The sequence below is a fragment of the Carassius auratus genome, unplaced genomic scaffold, assembly GCF_003368295.1.
Source record: "Carassius auratus strain Wakin unplaced genomic scaffold, ASM336829v1 scaf_tig00215926, whole genome shotgun sequence".
NCBI lineage: Eukaryota > Metazoa > Chordata > Actinopteri > Cypriniformes > Cyprinidae > Carassius > Carassius auratus.
The window spans coordinates 274,540-300,268 of NW_020528313.1; the positions used below are offsets into that span (position 1 = coordinate 274,540).

General features: G+C 37.4%; 1 long non-coding RNA gene across 1 annotated transcript; it reads left to right on the plus strand.

Annotated features, from left to right (window-relative positions):
- The first annotated feature begins 23,911 nt into the window (after nt 1–23,911).
- LOC113096441 (uncharacterized) lies at nt 23,912–24,096 on the plus strand. Its single transcript, XR_003288511.1, has 2 exons — nt 23,912–23,977; nt 24,054–24,096. It is a non-coding gene; the product is annotated as an uncharacterized LOC113096441 (long non-coding RNA).
- The last annotated feature ends 1,633 nt before the right edge of the window (nt 24,097–25,729 follow it).

A 25,729-nucleotide genomic window follows, 5' to 3' on the forward strand; every position in this document is an offset into this window, starting at 1 on the left:
ATATTTTGTCTGCTGCTGTTTTTCCTGATTTTGAAGTTGTGGCGTATGCCTGGGCAAAACGTGTAAAGTGGTCAATGATTACAAGAATATATTCATAGCCACCTTTACACTTGTCAAGATGCAAGAAATCTACTGAGACAAGTTCGAATGGTTGAGTGGTGACAATGCTCGTCATCGGGGCTCTGGTCTCACGGCTTGGCTTCTTGTGTTTGAGACATGCACACTTCCTTGTGACATAGTCTTCTATGTCTTTTTGCATATAGGGCCAGTAAAACCGGTCTCGGATCAGTGACGTAGTCCTGTCTACACCTTGGTGGCCCATTTCATCGTGAAGTTCCTTTAACACAGTACTTTTATATTTTTCTGGAAGAACCAGTTGTTTTCTACTTGTTGTTTTCCTGTACGATACCCCGTTTTCATTCATGTCCAGTTTGTCCCACTCTCTAAGAAGGCTTGTAATCTGTGGGCTGAGCTGTCTTAGTTTGTGACCTGATGGTTTATCTCCTGTCAATTTGAACTGAACCACGGGTCCCACAGTGGGGTCATTCCTCTGGTCATTTTTAACTTGTCCTGATGTTAGTGGACGGAGTAATGTGTCTGTAGTTAACGTTTCACATTCAGCTGAGATACCCATGGACCAAGATACGCTTGACTCATCCTGACTTTCCACTGCTTGTGTCGCTGCTCCAATCACATCATACGACATTTCCTCTGAACACTCTTTCATAAACGTCTCCTCATCCAAAGGCATTCTGGACAAACTATCTGCATCAATATTTTCTTTACCAGGGCGATATTTTATTGTGAAATGGAAGTCGGCCAGCTCTGCTACCCAGCGGCAGCCTGTTGCATTCAGTCTAGCAGTGGACAGCACATAGGTGAGTGGATTATTGTCACTGTAGACAGTGAAGAATTGGTCATAGTATAAGTAGTCGCGAAATTTCTCTGTGATCGCCCACTTTAGGGCTAGAAACTCTAACTTGCCTGAGTGCAAATGATAATTCTTTTCTGCCGCAGTCAAAGTACGGGACCCATAAGCAATCACACTTAGCTTTCCATTCTGTCTTTGATACAATACCGCCCCTAGCCCCTGATTGGAAGCGTCAGTATGGAGGATGAACAGCTGGGAATATTCTGGGAAACCTAGAACAGGGGGCTGAATAAGACATTCTATCAACCGTTCCAATATGGTTTGATGCACATCAGACCACTCAATTGCTGTGTTGGATGGAACTCCTCTACTGTTTCGTTTTGTTCGCCACTTTCTCTTTTTATTTTTCAGGGTCTCAATCTCAACAGGTGCTTTGAGCAGGTCATACAAAGGGCTGGCAATACGTGAAAAATCCTTGATATACTGCCGGTAATAACTCAACAGTCCTAAAATTGCTCTCAACTGGCCAACAGTACCTGGTTGCTTATCTTTTAGGGCTCTTACCGCAGCAGTATCAGCAGGGTCCATTCTGTTTCCCTCAGCAGACACAATTCTCCCAAGGTACCGCACTTCTGTCTTAAACAGGTCACATTTTCTGGGTTTCAGTTTAATCCCATGCTCCCTCAGCCGTTGCAGCACCTTTCTGACGTCACTGACATGATCCTCAAACGTTCTGCTAAACACAAGAACATCATCGAGATATGGCACACAGATTTCATCCCTTAAGCCTTCTAAGCACTGTTCCATGCAACGTTGGAATGCTGCAGGTGCATTCATGAGTCCAAACGGGATCCGAACCCACTCATATAGGCCCCATGGGGTAACAAAAGCTGTTAAATGTCTACTTCCCTTTGCCATGAATCCCTGGTGGTACGCCTTACCCTGATCCAGCAGTGAAAAGAGGGTGTTTCCTCCAAGGGTGTCCATAATGTCCTGCACTCTGGGGATGGGGTGGCGTTCTGGATGGGTTTTCTTGTTGAGCTCCCTGTAGTCAATGCATAAGCGCATAGTAACATCTTTTTTTCTGACACAAACAACTGGAGAGGAGTAGGAAGAGGTCGACTTTTCAACCCACCTTTGTGCTATCAAGTCCTGTAAATAGTCTTTCATCTCTCTATATAAAGGTTTTGGAACAGAGAGGTAAGTTCTTGACACTGGATCACTGTCTTTTAGTGAAATGTCCAATTGAAAATTCTCTGCACAGCCTATGTCATTATCAGACCTGGAGAATGACTCTGACTCTTCTTTTAACATCTGACTGACTGTCTGCCTCTGGTGTTCATTAAGGTGAGTCAAATCAACAGGAGGTTCCCATTGTTCTTCGGTAGGGGTACTTCCAATAGAATTTTGAGCCTGGACATGGTGAATGGATGCGGTTGGTAGGTTGTCTGTTTTAAATATGTTTGCAGGATACACTGACCCGGCTGACTGTACAGTTCCAATAACAGTCCTTCCTGACAGAATAATGTCATGACTTGTAGGGTTTTGCACAGTGACAATAATTTTTGGGGTCATCCCTGCCTCTACTGACACAAGCGTTTCACAAAACTCTAGTCCTTCAGGCCAACGTGGGTTATCATCAGGTTCAAAGATAAAAGTCTTATCCTCTCTGAAAACTGGGGCCTGTACTCGACACTCAATTTGGATGGAGGTACGTTTAGGCACACTGACTCTCTCATTGGCTGTTTTCACATTATAGTCACATGTCTGTCCTACACTCACAGCATTAATAAATATTTTGGCTTTCCTTTTCCTGAGATGAGGAAAAGCCATCCTTACTGCCATCACAAGGTTGTCTTTATCCACATGCTTCGTTTGACCTAGTAGATTATCTAGGACAAGACGCTCGATGACATTGAAGCCAATAATAGGACATTGTTGTTGTTTGCCTTTTAACACTAACATGGGTATTCTCAGCTCATCGTTACCAGCAGTTAGTTTAAAGGACACTTCGAGCCATCCAACATACGGCATTTCTGTTCCATTGGCTGCTTCGATTTGCAAAGGGTCAAGAGGGTCAACTAGCTCTGATACGTCTCTGAGAGGAACATCAGGTAAATGGCTGTTTTTCCATACCTCATCAATAGCACAAACTTGGGAACCTGTATCCCAAAGTGCCTGGGTTTTCTGTTTGTGCAGGAAACACCAGATGACACACTTCTTTCCCACTAACTCACTTACAGTAGGTATGTTCTCTGGACCCAGCTTTTCCTTGCACTTTACTTTATCTTGTGACTGAGTTGCCTGCTTCTTGATAACTGAACATGCATATGGCTTACAAAGTCTTTTGTGTGTGGGCCAATGGTTTCCCTGACACTCTTTTGAACAGTATAGAGTGATTTTACAAACTGAACAACATTTTAATTCCCTACATCCTTTCTCTTCTTTACAGCCTGCACAAAACTGGGACTTATCGATATCACTGGTTGCTCCATGTCCCAAGGGGGCAACCCCTCTTAGTTTAAAGGGATTCTCCGAGCGGGCTCCACTGGTCTCTGTGCTTTACAACCTGCTCTGAAGTGTTCACTGCTTCCACATCTAAAGCAGTGCTGACAGTACTCCTCACCTGCTTGAGTACAGGAGAGACACCTTGGCTGAGGGCGTCGTGCTGGGTAAAACCTCTGTGGTGCAAACCTCTGCTGGAACTGGGCTGTCTCTCTCATCCGCCCAGGGCTGAATGCTGGTCGATATTCCTGCACTGCCGTTGGTGCCTGCTGGTGGTAAAATGGCATGTCATTTGAATCAGCATTATAAGGTGAGGATTGTGAGGGTGAAAACACTGGGTAAGGGGAGGGTACAATTGCTGGTTCTCTGCTTGGTGAGAGGCACTGTGGCGGTGCAGTTGTGGGTCTTTGTATGGTTTCCCTGATTTGACAGATCTCAGTTTTCAAGTCTTTCAATAGCACCATGTCAGAGCGCATTTCTTTGATTTCTGCAAGCAGATCAGGGGGAAGTATAGCTGAACTTTGTGAGGTGGCGGTTTTCTTTTCCATCGGAACTTCACTTGACTGTACAGTATTCACATTAGTTACACTTGATGGGGCAGCATGTTTCTTTTTGTCCTGCCTCTCTTTTTCATTGGCACATGAAATGTTCAATTTCTCCAACAGCAGCTCATCTGAGGTATCTGTCTGGAGGAGGTAGGGCTGTAGGTCACCTTTAATATTGTCACTCTGGAGGCCAGTTAGGACTGTATGCATAAACAGACTCTGGACTAATACTGGGTCATATTTTAGACTTGAATCAGCTTCCTGAGAAGCAAACAGGATTTTTTGTCTCAAATCCATTGCCCTGAGCAGGAAGTTTTGATGGGTCTCTTTACTATTTTGAACCTCAGAAGTGAGTCGTTTATATAACTCTGTTGCGCCTCTCTCCTGGTAATGACACCTGAGGATCCTACAAAGGGCAGGCAGTGTTAATTTGTCTTTCCCTTCAAGGTAACTTCGTAACTGCAGACCTGGTGTGATAGCACGGATTACAGCATCAATAATCTCTGACTCTGGATAGTCTTTGCTGAGCCCAGTTTCAATTTGTTTGGCCAGGCTAGAAAATGTTAGCTTATCTTTTTGCCCTGGCTCACCTATCTGGTCAGATATCTTAAAATCTTTGCGCCACATGGAGCCATTAAGGGATGCTGAGGCCATATTTTTCTCTGGCTTGCTGGAACTGGCAGGGGGGTTCGTGCTTGTTTTCATTAGGTCATACATTGCGTTCTCTTTTTCTTTCAACGAAAGCCTTAATGCCTCTACCTCTTTCTGTGGGTTTTCCTGTAACTCAGTTTGGCTGGAGATTTCATATTCACTTCCGTCAGTTGCCGTATTGATTTTATCTATTATGTCGTGTACACTGAGAAGGTCTGACATACCCTCATCCTCTAGGTTGGCCAATTCTTCCCGTTCAAGATACTTTATTACATGTGAAATCACTTGACTGCGAGTTTTACCAGTTACATGTTCTTTCCCTGGTCCTGAAATCTGCAGTGTATTGCATAATTTAATCAGCTGTTCGATAGTCAGTTTGTACAATGCTCCTTTAATCTCCAGTTGCAGTTTCTCCAATTCAGACTCCATTTTATCAGAGAGGACACAGACAGTTAAATGAAGGTTAATCTGACTTAATGGCTTTTTGCTACACCCTAGTGGTCAGTTTTGCTCACTTCAGGATAAAAGATGACAGATTTGTCTGAAGACCACTTCCACTGCCTTGCTGAACTCTTTTCTCGGATACCTGGGTTGTTTGAAGGGATGATCAACGCAAGGACTCCACTTACAGCTCAGGGGTGATCCTCAAGCCAAACATCCCAGCGGTGCCTCCAAAATGTTGTACCCTTAAAAAGGGGAAAAGTAACGGGAGAAGGTTTAAGAAACACACATGACGCAGCTCTCGCCTTCACTCGTCTGTATTGAATGCTTTTGAACGATGTATACAAGAAAACATACATTTCAACATTTGTGCACTCATCAACCACAGTCACGACATTTTTAATGCTTTCTAAATTATCTTTTTAACTTAATTACCATATAAAATTTTAATTGTTTTAAAGTTATCAAAATACATTTTAATACTCCTTTTTAAATGAGTTCTCAAGTAACACAAAAATGAATTGTACTTTTAACAGCATCCAGCAGTATTCAGTATCTCAGCATCACATGGATTCACCCTTGTAGTGATAAATACAAAATAACTTTACAGCAGAAATATGTGTACATGTATGTAGTAGTAACTAGCTTAAACACAAACGACACAGTACACACTCATATATGTCGAGACTCGGTCACGACGGAGCCACGAGGTCTCCAACTGCTAGCATAAAGCTACACATCTTTGCAGTTAGCACGAAACTCTTTAAATAACGCAAAAGTGTCTATTTTACCCATATAAAACCATAACACCATAACGAAATGCCTTATAAACATATGTTATTATCTACATTGCTTTGTGATTGGTAAGTACCTTAAAAAGGGGAAAAGTAACGGGAGAAGGTTTAAGAAACACACATGACGCAGCTCTCGCCTTCACTCGTCTGTATTGAATGAGGAAGAGAAGCGCGCGCATGCAATCCCCCTACAGAAGCCCTGAGGCATTACCAATAGGTCGACGAATAATAAACCAATAGAAGGATCAGAATTATCTACATTCCACTTCTCAATATTACTCGTCTAGTTTTTAACAGTGACAACCTTAGTACAGATTTTAACTTTGACAACCTTAAAATGTATTCTAATATAACCATTAATATAACAGACTATAGTAAACCTATTGTAAATAAGATGAGTTAGAAACACTTGTCACACACAGAATGTTCCATAATAATAATTGTATGGTGACGCGTTACTTGTTAATGCATGAGAGTAAGTCTAAGTCAGTTAGATAGTCAGTTAAATTGTCAGGCCTAACTTAGTCATTTACACGTGAAATGACATGGATGCATTCTGTGCATTTCATTCACAATTAGATTTTTTTTTTTGAGATTGAGAATAACAGACACACATAAGTGTTTCTTTTGAAGGCAGGGAAGTGAGCAGTGCCAAGCCATGAAGTAAAGATATAGGGAGTTTCTTTGAAATAAAAAAAAAAAAAAAAATTATTCTCAAATGTAACTTAAAAGGTCAGATTTATAATCCCAAGTTTGCTTGTTATAAGCAGTATTCAAAAGGTGAAGAAAATAATTTCCCCTCTTTGTTACACTTAAAACTCAAGGGTTTTTTGTTTATTTGTTTTTTGTTATTGTTTTAGTTGTTCACTTGTTTAGTTGTTCTATTTCTCAATTTGTCCTTGTCATTTTATTCACTTAATGTGAGTGGTATACGAGAACATACTAAGGGGAAAGCTGTATTTTTATTTTGTAAAACTTTCAAGGCAGATTTTTATTTTCTACAAGAAACACATGCCTTAGCTTCAGATTTTAATTTCTGGAAAAATCAGTGGGGAGACAATATTTGGATGGCTTATGGAAACAGTAAATCTGCTGGCGTTGCCATATTAAAGGGCTCCTTTCAGGGAAAAATCCTTAAAAATGTTGTTCATGATTTAGGAAGATGGGTTATTTTAGTTATCGAATTTATGGAAAATATTTTCATTTTGGGTAATATATATGGTCAAAATAATAGTCTTAGAAATACACATCTTTTTGCAGAATTTGATGAACAAATAAATGACTTATTGATTTCTTTCATCAACGCTAAATTAATTTTGGGGGGGTGACTGGAACTGCATAAGTGACCCCATCAAAGACTGCCAACCTCAAAGATCCTTAAGAGGCAATTATGGAGAGTTTAGTAATCTATCCATGCATTTAAACTGTTGTGACTTATGGAGACTAAAATATCCACAGCAAATCCAGTTCACTTGGACTAACAAAGATTTATCTAAGAGATCCAGGATTGACTTCTGGCTTATTTCAAATGAGTTGTCAGACAATGTGGAAGAAACCAAAATACAGCACTCAGTATTTTCGGATCATAATATGATCACTTTAGTAATATGTATAAGGGGACAATCAATAAAATATAAAACAAACTATTGGAAATTAAATAATACACTTTTGAGTGATAAAAGCTTCATAGAAAAAGCCGAAAATATGATAGAAGCAAAAAAACACAGAATATATGGAAAATATTGGGAGTATACAAAATTTCAAATCCGTAATATGGCCATTGAAAGGGCTAAATAATTATCTAAGGAAAAAAGAATGAGTCAAGATAGAACACTCAAGGGAATCATTTCTATTTTTGAAAAAAATGAGCAATCACAAGCTGACATTAATATTTTATTTGAATTACAAGCTGAATTGGACAGTATCTATTAAAATTTGGCACAGGGAGCCTTTATTCGATCTAGGCGGAAATGGATAGAGCATGGTGAAAGGAATACGAAGTATTTTCATAATTTAGAAAAAAGAAATGTTAGTGTTAACAGTATATATATAAACTTAAAATTAATGATCAGATCTCTGAAGACCCCTCAAAAAATTCTAATTTTGTGGAAGATTTTTATATAAAACTATATTCCAAACATAACAGTTGTCAGAGCTCATATTTCCTCTCATGTATAAAAAGTGTGGCTCAAGGTATTGATAAAACTCAGAAGGACATTTGTGATCAAGACATATCCCTAGAAGAACTTAAAAATAACATTAGTAAATTAAAAGATAATAAATCCCCAGGGAATGATGGCCTAACAGGTGAATTTTATAAAGCATTTCAAGATTACATCTCTAAATTCTTATTATTAGTTTTTAAGGAGGCTATAGAAACCTGTAGGCTTCCCCCAACTATGTGTCAAGGCTTTATTACATTGTTACCTAAACCCAATAAGGATTGTTTGCTTCTTGACAATTGGAGGCCTATAACTTTAATTAATAATGATGCAAAATTGTTGGCTCATATTTTTGCGCAAAGAATAAAGTTATGCTTAGATACAATAATAGATGACAGTCAGTCTGGTTTTATGCAAGGACGGCATATTAGTAACAATATTCGATTAATCTTAGATCTAATCGATTATAAGGATTTAATAACTGATAATAGTTACATTATATTTATAGATATATACAAAGCCTCTGATACTGTGACACATGATTTTTATGTATTAGATTTTTTTGGTTTTGGTCAATACTTTAAAAGGGCAATACTAACTTTATATAGTGTTTAAATGTTAAAAAATGTACTCTTTTTTTCCACTTAAAGACAATGATACTCCTTTAACTGAATTTGAAGGTATTCCAGTTAGGGAGGAAGTTACGTACCCAGTGTTGGGAAGGTTACTTTGGAAATGTAATAGGTTACAGATTACAAGTTACCCTGTTTAAAATGTAATAGTAGTGTAACTTTTTCAATTACTTTATTAAAGTAATGTAACTAATTACTTTTGAGTACTTTTTGATTACTTTTCTAAATTTGTGAACATTATAATAAATAAAAGCATATATATCAACTCAAATACAGTTATCTAATAAGCATGCGTCATATGCTGTTTAATAAACTCCTGAAACATTGGTGTTTTTTTTTTTTTTTTTTACTGCTGTCTCTTTATATATGATATGATGATAGTTTTCTCAAAATAAGTAAAATACATAAAGTGACAGAGCAGTTCTAGAAATTATGTGTATGTGCTTGTGTACTTATATATTGAGACGGCAGAGGTTGATAACACTGCAAGCTTCAGTAGGCCTATGTGTAGTAAATTAAACTGCATGTCTTTGCCATTAATTTACAGGAGGGGCAGACTGGGAAAAAAAAAATCAGAATGGAAAATTCAAACTCATACAAACAAATTCATGGACAAAACTATTTTTGTATGGACCTGACATAAAAAAGGTTTAAATCTTTAATATGGGGACATGTCAAATAATTAAAAGTTCTCTCCTGAACGGCACCTTCACTTCCATTTTTCTCTTCAGTCTCATTATTTTGCCCCGTTATCCATCTTAATACTCAAGATTGAACAAAACTGTATTTTACAATACAATACTCTACAATACTACAATATATTTATAGAAAAATCCTAATACTGTACACGAGTCATGTTTTTCCCTTACAAAAATTTACCATGCTTTTATTAGCCTATATAAAAGTACAATAACCTTGTATGGTTTTTTGTTTTGCAAATGGATTCGTATTTATTTTTAAATAAATCAATTTGTAAAATAATTTAAAATTTTTGGTTACCACAGTTAAACAATAGTAACCATTTTCACTGGATTTATAGTAAAATAATAAAATGTTAATTTTCGCAAGGGTTGTGTCAAAAAAGCATCTTTACAGATGAAACTGACCTGAAACCCTGAACAGTAGTTCTGCTTCTCTGTTCAAGCTGTGCGCTTCCACAGTCCACTCTTTTATCTCTCTTTCGCACTGATTACTCGGAGTCTGATCCAAACCGTTTGGCGGAGGCGCGGAGAGCGCGCGAGTCACGACTAACAGATTTATTAGAGATTTAATTATCAAATGGCGGATTCGCAAATGATCGCTTTAGTACATTCGGCAGGCAATTATACAATAATGATATTAAAATATTGGGACAAGTTGAGGAAGACTGAGGAAGCTGGCAGGCCACCGGGAATCGTCCCGGTTCTCCCGGTGTCCAGTCCGCGCGTGATTTCAACTGACACGCAGAACGTGCAGGAGTCATATATTGCATTTTGGGGGCTTGATATTCACAGACACCAGTCCATGTCATGTTTTGATTCAAGTGTACTGACCTACTTTTGATTTAATCATCCAAAATATGGCATATTCCGTCCGCGTTAGGCATTCCGTTTTTCTACGAAGCAGACTGTGTTTCTGCATCCCGGATATTATTAGGGCGTACGTCTCAGAATAGTCAGTGCAATTTGGGAAAGAAATCAGTTAAATCTGTATGTGGATGCGTGTAAATATTCAAATGTAATCCCCTTTGTAATCGTTAAAAAATTAATAAGTAACTGTAATTTAATTACTCATTTTTTCTTAGTAACTGTAACTAATTACAGTTACATTAATTTTGTAATTAAATTACGTAACGCCGTTACATGTAACTAGTTACTCCCCAACACTGTACGTACCTTGGTATCAATATCTGTAAAAATCAATCAGACAGAGTGCAATCTAATTTCCAACCCCTTATAGTGAAAACAAAAAAGAGATTTGATATGTGGCTCATGAGGGATTTATCACTCAAAGGTAGAGTTATTTTGTCCAAAACTGAGGGGCTGTCTCGTTTAGTCTATCCTGCAAAGGTGTTAGATGTACCAAAATCTTGTATTAAAAAAATGTATTCAACATTATTCAGCTTTACATGGAAAAACAAGTCACACTATTTAAATAAAAAGATTTTATGTAATTCTTATAATCAAGGAGGTTTAAATGTGCTTGATTTTGATACTTCTAATACAATCTTCAAATTGAACTGGATTAAACACTATATTAAGCATACTGATAAACTATGGAATATCTTTCCGAATCCTATTTTTGAAAAAGTTGGTGGTATAGAGTTCCTTTTAAAATGCGACTTTGAGGTTAACAAGCTCCCCATTCAGCTATCCAATTTTCATAGACAGGCTCTTTTATGCTGGCTTCTTTTATACAAACATAACTTCTCCCCTCACAAACAGTTAATTTGGAATAATAAAATTGTTAAATATAAGAATAAATCAATCTTCTATGACAACTGGATTAAAAACGATATTCTAATGGTCTCACAGCTGATGAATAATGAGGGTTACTTACTAACTTATACTGAATTTTTAAACATACTTAGGATTCCAATAACTCCAAGGGAGTATAGTATTGTCTTTGATGCAATTCCAGAAGGTTTATTGAGACTCTTGAGAGATAGTAGTGAACCTCATAAGCAATCAATGAATAAAAAACAGGTCTTGTTAAACGGAGTTGATATAAAAGATAGTAAATGTAATAATAAGTTCTTTAGATGCTTGGTTCACTGCTCTGCTACGCCCCGAAATAAATATTTTTGGAATGAACATTTTGGAAATTTTAATTGGAGATTGATTTGGACTTATAATAATAAATACTGTATTAATAATAAAGTTTTTGAAATATACTTTAAAATTATACATAAAATTTACCCAACAAATGAGTTCCTAAAACGATATAAAAATGACCTTTCTGAATCCTGTACATTTTGTAAAAAGGATACTGAAACTGTCTTACATCTTTTCTTTGAATGCTTGTATGTGAAGTTTTTTTGGATTGATGTGGAATATTTATTTAATATGTTGAGTGGAATTAAAATTTGCATAGAGAAAAAGGATGTTTTTTTTATTATGACAAAAAAGAGATAGATAAAAGTCACAGTTTTGTGTTAAATCTTATTTTATTACTTGGTAAGTTTTACATACATAAATGTAAATGGTCTGAAAGGATACCCAACATCTACCATTTTAAGGCTGACATGAAGATTTACTTTGAAACCCTGAAAGGACTTTCAAACCGCAAAGCAATAAGAACTATGGACATTATCAAATAATTAAATTTCTCTTCTTTATTTTAATTATATATGTACACCCCTTTCCGTTATGTTTTTGTGTGTGTATGTGTTCTTTTTTTGTTTTTTGTTTTTTGTTTTTGTCTTATGATGCTTTGTAATCATTTAGAATATTATTTGTTAAATATTTGTATTCACTGTATTACTTGATGTATAATTCTGGAAATAAAAAAAAATAAAAAAACAGCATAGACTGTGAAGTTTAGATGAAGTTGATTTATCTTTTAGAAGAAAGACCCCTCGATTGTATTCAGTCACTAAAGATGGTTCAGGACAGATGGGTTTGCGGACCCAAGCATCCTAGAGATGTAATTTGAGAACTGTGCTTTGCTACGGTCATAAACCTTTCACAGACACAGAGCAGGAAAGACATTTTTTTGCAGGGCCTCTGTTTAGCCGTCCCAAAATACCTCCATTTAAAAGCAAAAATAAAATATGAAAATGACCGCCTGTAAATCTAACGGCTGTAGTTCTATTTTATATATTTTATATTAAAAGTATCCTTACTATCCATATTATATTCTTTATTTAAAACAATATATTTAACTGACAGTATCCCCCAACGTGTGTTTTTCATCAGTTGTTTGGCCTTCAGCCTTTTTACGTAGTGCTTTTCATTTACTGTAAGATCGCTTTACACTAGTGTAATGAAAGTTAACTTTTCTTATAGTTTATAGTTGTATTTTACTGTATCCGCATCCTTCTATCCTGTAGATTGTATGTGTACTGTAAAATAACAAATATACATTTTGCTTAAAGTCAGTAAAATAATTACACCTACAATTTGAAACGTGTTTAAACACATTGTGTGTCACTGAAGCAAGGCACACCGTCTATCGTCTTATTTTTTTAAATAACCCGATGACCGGCATCGTTTCTTCATATAATTTATGCACCCGAGTGCTTTTCTCACACCAGTAGAAAACTCTTTCTCTTTGGATGTGTTTGGCAGAAACATAATTTCTACATCAGAATTTTTTTTTTTAAATGTACGACTGAACTTTTCTCATTCGACAGAAATACTATTTTCAAATTATTTACCCGGCCTATAACACTCGGTGTAAATGTTCTTACCTAGAACAGAAAACATACACTTTGACTATTTTGTAGGCATCATGTAATGTTAAATGGTTTACAAAAAAAATTAAAGCAGCTGTGATTTTCAAAATTAAAGAAATGTACAAGCTAAGGATGTTTCAACTATTATCATCATTTCCTTTTGACCCAGATAAACCGTTAATTAATTTTCTATGCAAGTGACACAATATACAGTTCTCATACTATTTGTGTAAATAGCCGTGCTAATTTGGGACATTAAAAAGTCAAGGATGCCGCAAGAACTATTTCCTTTGTCTGTCTCTCTAAACATCACACTGGTAAATAAACCAGAGATGACATGTAGAAAGAATTCATTGAAAGGGGCATGTTTTAGTCTGTTTTAGTGTAGTAGATGGGTTTGTATTAAGTGTAACAGTCATAACAGAAGATGGTAAGACTCATTTTCAAGTCGAGGTAATGGCTATTTATATGTCTTTGTGACCCAGGTAGACCAGAAAAAGCTCTAAAGTGCATCACAATCTCAGTTTAAACACTCTCTTCATTCAATCATTTAATCATCTTGTACTCTATTTTGTTTGTGTTTTTGTCTGTTTGACCAAACTCTGAGAATAGTCTTTATCTAAAAACAATGAAAAAGATACATGGCTGGTGGGCCGGAACGACATTAAAAGTTTTCACAATAGTTTAGAAGAGAGGATTTCACTATTAGGTATTTGTTATTCTGATACACATTTCCTGTATAAAAGACTATGTCTATAAATTATTCAAGGGCATTTAGTGCAATCTTATGGGTCTTAAACGTAATCACGTTACAACGAGATGACAAAGTCCCAGCAAATCCATCAAAAGTGGAGAAAGCAGAAAAATCTCAGCACACGGTAGATGATAATGCTTACGACCGAAGGGGAGTACACATAGGCCTACTCTTTAATGTCAAGCGGAAATGTTGAAACAAACAAGTACCGCGAGTAAAATGTGAACGTGGTCATCAGCTATATGAACAAGAGCTCTAGATGTAGGGGCGATATTTTTATGCTGTAAAATTTCCTATGAACAGGCACTGTATGTTTGACCATCAGAAAACTGCAAAAAAACATGTAAACAGATCGGTCGACTATCTCTGGTAAAAATAAATAAATAAATAAAATTATACATGTTACAAGTCACACATTGACAATTTTTGTCTTATGTGCTCATTACAGCTAAAATCCTGTTTTGCCAAATGCCGTACACACTTTTGCATTTCATAATTCAGTGATTTTTTTTTGTCAGTTTTGCTCACAGATAATCCGTATGCAAAAGTTATGTTTGAATTTTTCTATAACCGTTACAAAAGTGAGAACATCGTAGTTCTCAAATGTGTTTGTATTACAACGGTAGCCCATCTAACAAATCTGGAGAAGTGGAGTGGAGAAACAAATATGTTTAGCACATAAACACGTACACCAGAGATGTTGCTTTATTTGAATCAAAGAAGATGGCCGTAGGAACTGATAACATTCTTTAATGTCGTCGTGTTGTGTTTGTCAAAATAATAAAAAAGTTCAGGCAAATGTTTAATAATTTTTCTTAAATGAATAGAATGTGCTCACCCTGCTCTCTTTCCCATGAAAGAGTTAGCATGAACTTACAGGAGTCTTAAAACAAAATGTGAATTGTGTTATCTGCTTTTCGAACACGATGACTAAATCTAACGGAGTAATAAAAATATCATTTACAAATCAACATTTAAAAAATATGCATTCTATATGCATTGTAAACGTTAGTTTTCTTGCTTTACTTTCTTAGTGATTTGGTCGCTTGAATACACGAAAGGTTATGGATAAAATGTATCTCAACAAGAGTGTGGAAACTTTAACATGCTCAAACTTAAACGAGTGTGCGGCTTTCAGCGGGACCGTTTGATTTATTTAGGTTGTAATAGTTTTAAGTGTAAAACAGCTAGACTTCATTTTTGCATTGATGCTTCATGCGATCACACTTTTTGGACAGACACAAAGTTGCACTAAAAGAAATATCTCGAAGAGAAAAACTGTAACTTAATTTCTTAATTTTCATTTATTCCTATTACGATGACACCGCACAAAGACCGCCTAAAAACGTACGGTCCGACACACAACCTAGACAGCAGACGACTCCGAACCAGATCCGTTTTCAAACCGGCAAATCCGCGTTGCAGTCACATCCGTTTCAGGGCTGTAACACGGATCCAGCCCAGGTGCGGTTTCAGTGGGCGGGAACTACAGTCGCAGAGCGGATTCGGGCCGCGTTTTTTATTTTTTTTTTGAAGTTCAGAACAGGAGAAGATGTCAAGACGGTCGAGGAAAATACAGACTGCTCGCTGTTATCCTCAAAAACCTCACCAAGGTATGACACACCGTGCGAACAAACTAAATCAATGTCTTATGCTGTGTAACTTACTCGATAACTTAAAAGTTTGGTGTTTTTATTGATTCTTAGATCTGTGTCAGACTGGCGAACACTAAGGCCTATGTTATCAGAGGACTTGCTAACATGAAGAAAACGTCCAGAGGTCTGCAATTATATATAATTAACAAATGTTTAACTTAATTACTTAATTTAAACTTTAGTTCTTTTAACTCTTTCTATATTTTTTTAAGATCGCTGCGTGGTAATTATAGTGAGCTAGCAACGTTTAAGTGCTAACTCTAAAATAGGATTAAGGTTAGTTCACTTCTGAATTAAAATTTTCTTATTTTTGAGGAAAACATTCCAGATGATTTTTTCTCTATAGTGGACTTAAGTGGGGTTCAATAGGGGAAAGATCCAAATTGCAGCTCCAGAGCAGTTTCAAAGGGCTGTACACGATCAGCTGAGGAAATACTTGAATTTTTGATCTGTTTCCACAGAGTGGAACTGCACAGAGTGTACGCGCGCATTGCAGAGCTATACAAGACAAGCTTTTGAGGACAAACCCAAGTAATTGTCATTCCTTTTTTTTTTTTTTTTTTTTTGTAGGAAATGACCGATCGTTTCGCTAGATAAGATCCTTCTTACTCGTCTGGGATCATGTTTTGAAGATGCAATTTGGACCCCACTGAATCCACAATAAAGAGAGAAACCCTGGAATGTCTTCCTCAAAAACCTTCATTTCTTTTTGACTGAAGAAAGAAAGACAATAAATAAAGGGAGTAAATTATGAGTAAATTAATTTAGAAGTGAGCTAATCCTTTAAGACTGCTTGCCTTTATTTTATCAAATATAAAGTGAAAAGTAATATTGTGAAATATTATTACAATGTTAAATAATTTTCTGTTTGAATGTATTTTAAGATGTAGTTTATTCCTGTAAATTTTCAGCATCATTACTGCAGTCTTCAGAGCATGATCCTTCAGAAATTATTCCAAAATGCAGGTTGAGTGCTGGATTTATTTTGGTTTATTTTTTTGCTGCTTAAAATTTCCTGGAAACATTTTTATGGTTCTTTGGTGAACAGAAAGTTCAAAAGAACATAATTTATGTGAAATATATTTTTGCAACATTATAAATGTTTTACTTCTATCAATTTAATGGCTATATGCTGAATGAAAACAGTCATTTCTTTTTAATAACACATATCAAACATTTGAATGGTTGTATATCATGATTTCTTAATATATTAAAGAGTATATAACTGTTTTAAATATTGATAATAATAATCAGAAATGTTTCTTGAGCAGCAAATCATCATATTAGAATGATTTCTGAAGATCATGTGACACTGAAGACTGGAGGAATGATGCTGAAAATACAGATTTGACCACAGAAATAAATAACATTTCACAATATATTCACAAAGAAAATAAATATTTGAACTCATTATAAGTCTCTTAAAATTTTCATTGAAATATTATTTATTTATGTAATGGAAAAGCTGAATAAATAACTTTTTATTCATCAATAAATCCTAAAAAAAGTATAGATACAGACGGTTGGTCTGGGAACGCCCGCGGGAATGCCCCGTCACGTGATGTGAATTTAGCCTGTGGGGGAAAACATTGCCTTGGCGACAATTGAAATACACGGGACAATCACACTGAAGAGTTGCTGTGTCGTTTTCTGTACCTCAAATAAACTAACAAATTATGAATTAAAGTTCTACATCCTTCCTAATAAACATACAGAGCCGGAAAGGAGTACAAAATAGCTACAAGCAATAAGTTGTGAGGATGATCAAGGGAAGTTGTGGAATCCCAAGACTAAGCATGTGTGTGTGTGCAGTCGGCATTTCATCACAGGCAGGCTATATTAACATCGTGCTCATTATTAACGTTATCAAAACTGTGTAAGGTTGTTTCAGAAAGTGGAATGAATATATAATTAGCCTTATCATTCTACCTGAAGCAAAACTATGTAACTTTAGCCTAGTGTCGAACATAAACCCACCTAAAAAAGCGTGTGGACACGTAACAACTTAGTTTTGTGTCAGAACTTTTACACTTTCATTCATAAATTCACCCCATCTGTGTTTGCGAAATGATAGAATCGCGGAATCCAGTCAAAAATAGAACTTTCTGAATAAAGCAGAACGTCACGGAATTTGGCTATTTTTGAATGAATACATCTACAGTAGAGCTGTAAAATGAATGAAATATCGATATGGACTAGTGTATATGAATATTAAAGTTAAAAGAGACTACAATTGTTCTAGGTGTCTCTGGGAATGAGCACTCAGTATGTGCATTTTTGTCATTCAAATACACACGATGTTCGCAGTGTTTTCCCCCACGCCGACTCCCCCCTCGACACGCCCCCAGCTATGACTAGATGCCGACTGTATCTATCACATGCTCCCCACCCCCCACCAAAAAAAAAAAATTTGAATTGAAAAAATTAAATAAAAAAATAAGCAGCACAACGTTTCTAACAACGAGCTTTGATCAAAGCAATAAATAATATTTTGAAGTATGTTAAGATAGAACACCATTATTTGAAATGTTAAATTTTTGAACAATATTACAGTTGATCAGATAAATGCTGGCTTGATAAGCAAGAGACATATTATAGACTTAAACTACTTCAGTTTGTGTGCACTCAATTTATTTAATACACAAGTTTCAAATTTGAGTTGAATTACTGAAATAAATTAACTTTTCCATGACATTCTAATTTATTGAGATGTACCTGTACCTGTTATGACAGTCATAGTCCTATGTCAATGCTATAATAAGTCTGTGTGGTACTTACAACACAGTATTAAGTACCAAGTCTATGTAAACTATTGAACAGGGTCATTTTTATAAAGTAAACTATTTTCTCTTGTGGACAATATATTTTATGTGAAATATCTGATTTAGGCTAGTACTAAATAAAAATAAGATGCATTTTGTATGATCCCCCTCTTTTGTCAAAAATGTTCAACATTTTGTAGATTCTGCAAGGTGTATGTAAACTTTTGACCTTACATGTTGTGGCGAGTGAAGCGGGGGCCGAGAGGCGTGGGAATGAGGAGTGAGGCCAGGTGTAGTGATTGGAGATGAGCTGCACCTGCGCCCCACCGCCGGTCTTGAGTCCCACATAGGAGATGGACGGATAAAAAACTGGAGCGACGACCATGAAGGACGAGAGAGGACCAGGCCTGGGATTTTAGTTTATGTTTTGCTTTTTATTTATGCGCATCAGTCATCCGTGAGGGGCCAGTGCACTGTTTTATGTTTATTTTGAATTATTAAAATGATGTTTGATTGTGCGCTGGTTCCCGCCTCCTTCTTCCCGATGAATACGAAGGTTTTTATTATTACAGTGGTGCCGAAGCCCGGGAGAAGGAGGGACGCGCTGCTGAAGATCCCTCGCCGCTGTGGTGAATCTGCGGTGCCCTCGAGCTGGCGAAATATGTGCCGCCATGGACGCTTGAGGCGGTGGACTGGAGCGAGTTGCCGGGGACGGGCGAGCTCGCTGCCGGCCGCCCGTGATGTGGAGGGGCGGCTGCCGTCCGTGAGGGAGCGGAGGAGTCGGCGCCGTTCGCCAGGGGGCCGGAGCCTGCTGCCATCCGCCAGAACGGGGAGGAGCAGGGAACGGGGGACTCCTGCCGGCTGCACAAAACCGGAGGAGCCGTCGCCGTCCACCGGGCGGCGGAGGAGTGTCGTACCGTCCGCCGAGGGCCGTCCAGTGCCACCTCTCTCCCCTCTCTCGTGTCTGTCGCTCCTCCTTCCATCTACTTTTCTCTCGGCTAATCTGTCCTACCCCCAGGTTCCCGCAGGTCCCCTTGAGCGGTCCCTCCCGGAGGGAGGGGAGGGGGAGTAGAGCGCAGTCTCGGGAGTACCCCCCGGCCTGCGAGGGGCGATGGGGGTATGTGGCGAGTCAAGCGGGGCCAAGAGGCGTGGGAACGAGGAGTGAGGCCAGGTGTAGTGATTGGAGATGAGCTGCACCTGCACCCCACCGCCAGTATCGAGTCCCACGTAGGAGATGGAAGGATATAAAACTGGAGCGACTTTAGTGAAGGACGAGAGAGGACCAGGCCTGGCTTTTAGTTTATGTTTTGCTTTTTATTTATGCGCATCAGTCGTCCGTGAGGGGCTGGTGCGCTGTTTTGTTTATTTTGTGATTATTAAAGTTTCATTTTGATTGTGCGCCGGTTCCCGCCTCCTTCTTCCCTTAGTTATGGAGTTAATATTATTACAATTATATCAACATAAAACTACATAATTAACATTTTCTGTTGTTCTCCCTGCAGATCCTGTCAAACTCATCAACTGTCCTATAGCTACACCTGATTTTTAAAACCCAACGGCACTTTTAAGAGCCAACCTCTATCTCTTTATTTTCTATATCTTACATCCTCTCTCTTCTCATATATCTATATTTCTGTCCATCTCTTCAATCTTTATCTCACAGTCTTTATCTATTGCTCTTTCTTTTCTCCCTGTCTGTCTTTGTCTACCTGTCTTACCCATCTTTGCAATGCAGTCAAATACAGACAGACAGACAGGCAATGGCCACCAAGCATAAACTTGATTCAAAGGATCCTCACTACAAAGAGGGGAGACGCATGGCTCTGGAGCTGAAGCATGAACACATTTTAGCTGAAGCCAAGGTTAGAGTTTTTGTACACCTCAAGATAAACCTTTCAGTGACACTATTGTAGAAGACACTATCAAGTACTTAACAAACATATGTCTTATTTCATAAATTGTTTAGTATATAGGTTGAAAAGAAGAACAAGAATGGAGTGTGATAGCCTAACTTGTTCTTATTCTTCTATATGTTGTTTTACAGCCACATATCCCACGCTTGAGTGCCCCCTTTCATCCAGTGTTGAGGTTCCTTTTACTGCAACCTCAACAAAACTAAATCCTCAAGAGGAATTTGGTAATTCACAGTGATGAATTTATGCAAATATGGAGAGGCTCTCTGATATTGGCGTCATGTCCTTCTGCTGCTCAGCCTCAAAGTAGCTCTGCATCATCATGGTCTTTTCGGCAGCAGAAAGCCTCAGAGCGCTGAAAAGAAGCAAGACAATACCACCTAAAATGCCTTATTTCAAAAGAGGCTGTTGGTCATCCCCTGTGTGGCCTTTGCAACAAGCCTGCTGTTATTAGGATGGTTTTCATTAATACCAAACTTCAATTACCCAGGGTAGGTGACATGTCTTTTGGGATGGGAGAAGACTTAGATACCCAGATGAAAAAAACATTAATGAGAAAAGTAAATCTAGGATCTTCTTGCTGTGAGGTGACAGTGCTAAACATTGAGGCACTATGCAATAATATACAATAAAATCAAACCTAGTTAAAGTGAAGTAACTTAAAATAGTGTACAGTACTTTTATATGAGTTATTCACCTGAAATAATGTATTATATTATAATATTGTTTTCTTTTCTCCCTAGGTGCAGAGAGTGTCTTCCTGAGGAGTGGTTTTGTGGGGACTGTGATGTATTGCATCCCAGATAAACTAAATTATTGGTTTTCTTTCTTTTTGCCAACTTGCATTTTGCCAACTGTGAAGATGCCAGACTGCTCCTGAGGAGGCACAAACTTCACTGTGTTACCAGGCAAACCAGTCATTTTAATTACCATCAATGGTAAATATATATATATATTTATATATATATTACAATTTTTATTGTAGATTTGATGTTTTTCACACTACTGTGCTGTGGCATTGTGCTTACAATTGCACAAGTGTCAAAACATATGGAATAGCACATGATAGTGTTATTAACTGAAACAAAGACAGATTTTTTTTTATTTTTGTCCTTCACAAAAAAAAAAAATATTACCATCTTTCCAGCATGATGTCCAATCAACACAGCAGTGTGAAATTTAGTGAATTAGAAAATATGTATATATTATAATATAATGTGGGATTATAGGAACTTGTGCAATGTCTCTCAACCATTCACAATGTGCAGAATTAACTAAGTGTTGTAAAATTAAGTATGTGGTAAATGTGCATTATATTTTTAATAGTGGTGGGCCGTAAAAAATATCGCCGTTAATCTATTCTCAAAGTTGGGTTGGGAGCTGGGTCTATACTAAGCAAGCTATGATGACTTTCAGCTTGATTTTTATATAACTGACTCGCTGAGGTTAGCCTAATGGACTGCGACACACTGAACCGAGCTTTCTTCTGCGAAGTTCTCCTCGAAGTCCCTCCTGCACCGCAACGAACAAATACAAATCACAGTTTGAACAAACAAAAAGATGTGAAAGAGCCCAATTCAGTACTCGCGGTGTTCTGGTGTTCAGGCTCACGCAGAGAAAGGCGTCTCAAGACGCAAAAAATAAGCATTTTCAAGTGTTTTGATCAAAACACTTGAACATTGAATTTGTTTATTTTTGCTCTTGTGCCGACAAATACATACGAAATATGTCAAAATATCCACCTTGGAAATTATGCTCGAAAAAACTGTCAGTTATTTCTTAAGTGAAGGTAAACAGTTAAGGAAAAAAATGAGATGTGTATTATATTGGATGCGTTCATCGTCTCTTAAAGTGACCGCGTATAATTTAGCTACTGGCTGCTGTAATGTTAATCCAAGAAAATGAAAGGAAATCACTCACTGCTCTTGACTGAATTACTTTGTAGTTTTAACAGTCAAACCAAAAATTATTCAGACACCAGATATAATTTTTGATATATATAGCAAAACTGTAATAATGTGAGAAATGTTAAATAAATGTAGGTTTCATTGTATATTTCATTTTTACATTGAAGACTATCGAGTCTTATTTTACATTTAATTATTTAGTTTCTGTACCTTGACACCTACAAACTTGAAAAAACACTTAAACATTGTGTAAAAAGCACAAATAAATAAAAATAAATGAACATACAAATTAGACAATTTCAACAGGGCCCACTGGTACACCCTTCACCGGGTCCCAGCTTGTGCAATGTGGCATTAGTTTACAGCTTTTTCAAGCACTTTGTGATGCATTTTGGAAACAGGAGATGTACATTTCTAATGCACCACCTAGCTAGATAAACCCCTTCTCAAAGACTTACTGTTTGTCAATTTTATTTGGGTAACACACATATTCTGAATGCCGTCGGCCGAATTCGAATGAGCCATTTTAATCTAGATTAATCTAGATTAATCTAGATTAATTTCAAGATCACAGTGAGATTAATCTAGATTAAAAAAATTAATCTATGCCCACCTCTAATTTTTAATCAATTTTTTGTTCCAAGGGCGTTTTGACTTGCATCAGCCACTGTATGAATGTCAAACATGCCAGCAGCAATGCACCCCTGACTTTAAAGACCTCCTAAGAAGTGGATATTGGCCAGCCTCCGTCACCAATTCCACACTTTATACACTGGACGTCTTGAGCTCCCTTCAGGAACTCAAGATCATATCTCCGGGATTCTCCAGACAAGCCTTCGCAAAAGCTGTGGAGGAAGAGTAAGTGTAAATGTTATTACCATTTTATTTAAAAAAAAAAATCCATAAGACAGTATCACAAATAATATTTAATTCTATATATTTTCCAGTCTGGACCTATCAACGGCGATGCACTGCAGCGCAGCTTTTTTAGAGCTTTCATATGCATCATTTGAGGAAGACCAGCTCTGCTGTAGAGCTCCTTTCACCTGCCCAGCCTGCACACCAGAAATGTTGGCTGTTTCAGCAGATGGAAATAGAAAGCTATATCACTTTTGCTGAAATGGAAGGTGATCTTCCTTCCATTTTCTTACTTCATATATTTCATGAATGGATTTTCTATTTTTCTTTCTTCCTTAGCTCTGATGATCCTGGCTTTTTTGAGGGGTTATTTGTGGCTGAAGATTCGACACCATATAGAAAGCAGTAAAAAATTGAGAGAATAAATGCCATATATTGAATGACAGCATTGCTTTTATTTGATTTGTCATGTTTGTTTTGTGTGTCATAGACACAGGGAAGAGGCACATGTGGGGACTCCCAATGGACAGCAGCGAGGGAAACTTCAAGGAGGGCTTCAAAATTGGACGAAGAGGGGATGGAGGTTGCTGTGTGTTGCCATGGGTTCCTTTTGAAAGCCCTTAATATGTACAGGGGAGAGATATTTGCCTACCCTCTGTACCTTCAAAAGGAGCTCATGCCAGCCAATGCACAATTCTTCGCAATGGATGTGGCATGCAAATACCGGCCATACCTGGAGAAAGTTGCTAGTGTCCTTCCTGCTCTTCAGGAGCTGACCACTATGAAACCCTTTCTCAGTGTAATGCATGCTCGAGTGTGAGGTGTGTATAATATTTTAGCATCATATGTACATTTGTAATATTTACAAGCACATTAATAATATGAAATTGAAGTTAAGCTACACTATATTATCTTGTCTTTTTGCATAACCATTTCTTGCATGGATTGTAATGCCCTTTGATGCAGATTGTGTTTTGTGATATTGTCCTATATAAATTAAATTAAATGTAATTTCTTTCACCCCTTACTAACAGATTAATTGGAGTGGCAGGAACCAGGAATGAGCAGGGACAACCGCTGGTGACAAGGTGGAGCAAGTGAACAGTTACCTTTCACGTTGTGCCCTGACGACCAAATACATGTCAAAAGCAGGTGATCAGAGTTTGCAATATTCCTGTATAATTTTTTTTAGATTGATCATCATAACCTCATTATTTGCTTTAAACAGCACGGGTGGACATGCTTACATTGCATGCAATGGGGTGGAACGAGAAAAAAAAATCTCTCTTTACATCAGGCACTTTCGACAAGATATGTGAAAGGTAAGTCTGTTATTAATTGTTTTGTGTGTCCTTTTGTTGTGTTTACTTGGCCTGTTGTAATCCTGATTATTGTATAACACTGTTCATCAGACTTGTCAGAGACTCCATGATGAGACTGCAAGGCTAAAAACAGAGCTAGATTGCACAGATGAAGTGGTGTCACAGTGGCTATCTGATGTAAAGGAATGGGCAGCTGGTGGTAAGCATGACCAGATAAAAGAAACAACAAACATCCCCTTCTACCATCTACATTTTATGTTTGATATTAAAGTGCAGGAAAAAATAGTAGGCGGATCATCATCTAATGTGATGCCACATTTATGTCAGGTTTATTAGAATATTCCAGTTCCTTGCAGGAAGTGCACATACCAAGTTTAAATAAGTTTGATTTAAAGGTTTCACATAAAATGTAAACAGAGAAACGGTTCTGTGTTGTTTTAACAGTGAATTTGCTCTCACTATTTCTTCTACAGAGACACCTGGTACATCTCGTGTCAGTCAAGGCACAACACACAAAGAAATTCAGCAGTCAATTGAGGGGCTCTACCTTAGTGCGAGGCCTGGGAAGCGAACCCTCTACCGTCAGAATGGTATAACTCTACAATATAATAGGTTGATAAATTCAAGCTACTGTATGCATCCTACTGCACCAGCATGGAATTAGCAAATAATGTAGTAGCACAGTTCAGCTCAATCATTGAATTCTGTTCTTTAAATGACAAGTCTGTAGGATTTAGTGGTATCGATCATTGAGATTTGACGATTGCAACCAGCTTCCCTCACCTCTATCTTTCCAAGCTACGGTAGCCGACGAGAAAATGTGTGAGGTCCTATCTAAACCCAGTGTTTGTTTGTCCGTTGTGGGCTACTGTAGGAACATGGAGGTGCAACATAGCGGCCTCGGTGGAAGGGGAACCTATTTAGATAAAAAACTGCCCATTCTAAAGTAATTAATGCACAATTATTATTTTCAGGCAATCATGAAAAGTGTGTGTGTGTGTTATTCCTGCAAATAGATTCCCCCCAAAATTTATAGTAAATGTTTGTAGTGATTATGCAAGATTGTCTCATGTATACATAGAACTGTTATTGATTCTTAGAAAACATTTCAATCAAGAAACGAGTGCGCGACCAAGTGATTTTAACAAGGCGACTTGCATGAGGAAACAAGAGTTTTGGTTTTGGAGATGGCACAACACTGCACATGGTTGCAGAGCCTGGCAATGGTTCTCAAGAACAAGTTGGCTGAGGAGAGTAAGTTTAATTAAAACCCTGTCCATCTAATGTGTTAAAAAAAACACACATCAGTCACAGAACTTGATGGAGTAGAACGGTTATTGCTCTCTTTGCCGAGGTCCTTTAACACGTACATAAAATGGGGATTAAAGTTGTTATTGTAGCTATGGTAACAAGTCAGTAAGACAATAAAGATTCACATTTGCTTGAAAGATGTGCAGATTTGTTGTACTATGGCTGTTACTTGAAAGCATAAATGAACAAAATAATTTGAACATTGAAATTTGTGTCCTGATGTGCTACACGTGGTTAGCATAACATCAAGATTAATCTTATTATTATCATC